Below are 1,762 nucleotides of genomic sequence, written 5' to 3' on the forward strand. Positions count from 1 at the left end.
GCCAGCCAGGACTCCACGCCTCCACTGCGCCGCCAGCTCTCCCCCGGCACCACACCCGGCAGGAGGTGGGTGCTGGTGGAAACCGAGGCGACCAGCCCCCCTCCCCAGCCAAACCATGATCGCATCCTCAAGCGAATCTACAAGCTCGCAGAGCTGGAGGTAGTCGATGTCGAGGAAGGCGAACTTTTGGAGCAGGGGCACTATCTTAGAAAAAAAGGAAAATTCTCTTGCGACAAGTCCTCGTTTATGCTCCTTAAGGACGACTATTGTAGCTTCAGGAGTAGGGAGCTTTCCTGAACTTGGTAGCACAGGAAGGAAAACTTGGTAGTACAGGAGGGAGCTTTCCTGAACCATCCTCTCTTCTAAGTGGTATGGATAAAGTTGCCTTCTTCATAAGCCAAATAATGCATATTCTTGAATGACAGACTCTGTTCCTTTGTTAGCATTTCCTTGGATCAAAATCATAGTTATCATATATACTTTGGCTCGTACACAATTTTGTGGGTGGCAACCTTTGAGTATTTCATACTATGCACCAATATGTTTCCCTCAATAGAACTTAATTGTACCAATCTGCAATGGTGTTTCCTTGTAGAAGGTAAATGTAAGAAATTGACTGCATTCCTGTCTGGTTGCTTTCAATAAAGGATGAATTATGAATATGAATCTTCCAAAGTTTGTTAATTAAATTGATTATAGTTCCAACCAAAAGCTTTTTTTATCCTCACTTGCTACTTTGATTCTCGGTGCTTTCTGATGTGCCATCATTTATTTATTTCGAAGTCTTGATTTTTTCTGAATGTGAAGGTTCAAAATATTAACTGCTTGAAATGAGGTGGCCATTTCATCAAGAGATTTCACACTGGCAAAAATATGCTTACTGGACAACTGTTGTCTAATTTCTGTGACCTTATTTAGTTTCAGTTTGTGTTGTCTGCGGCACAGACACTCATTTCAAAGGCAGGGCTGCGTCAACGATGCGCGTCAATAATTAGGCTGATGGAAATAGCAAACTTTGGGCGCGGTCTCCTCGATCCTGTAGCATCTTCGCTCTCTGGCCATTACTTGTGCTCCTTTTGCTAGTTCCTTCATTTTTCATATGCTAGTCTACAATTTGTCATTGTCACAGTGTTTGCAATTTTGTTTCTGCAGGTCATGCTCAACTTTTTCACCCTCTTTTTTGGTGTATGCACAGTGATGATCTTAGATGAGATCGATGCCCTTGAGAGTTTGAGAGTGCAGGTATACATTACATGAGCCTGACAAAGAGTAGATGGATACAGACACATGCCAAACATATACACACGGGTCCTCACCGTGACGAAGAGAAGAGAAGCCCCACCAGGGAAGAGTTGATTCACTGGTAACCCGGTATTAGGGAACCTTCTAAACCTGGTAACATTACCCTACCCTGAGATCCCTGCCCTCAAGATTCATCAATAGCTTCTGTAATAATCTTGTAGCAGTGTCCAGCTTAGTGCCAAGGCGAAGGGAAACCCCAATCACCAAGATGGCGGAGAAGCTTCTGTATTGTCGTCTTGGCATCATAGAAGAGGGTGTTCCAAGGCCATCTACCATCCATTGCCATCGATGCATTGCGCGCCCTCTTCCAACTTGACTCTGACCTCTCCACGACCATTGAAGATGCTCCTGTTGCTCATGGAGTGATCTGGACCACCAAAGGCACGCAGATGACTGTGGTTTCCGTTGTGGTCAAGTTCCCTGATCGTAGCTTAGTCTTCTGTGAGATGTGTGTTGAGAT

The sequence above is a fragment of the Triticum aestivum genome, chromosome 7B (assembly GCF_018294505.1).
Source record: "Triticum aestivum cultivar Chinese Spring chromosome 7B, IWGSC CS RefSeq v2.1, whole genome shotgun sequence".
Taxonomy (NCBI): domain Eukaryota; kingdom Viridiplantae; phylum Streptophyta; class Magnoliopsida; order Poales; family Poaceae; genus Triticum; species Triticum aestivum.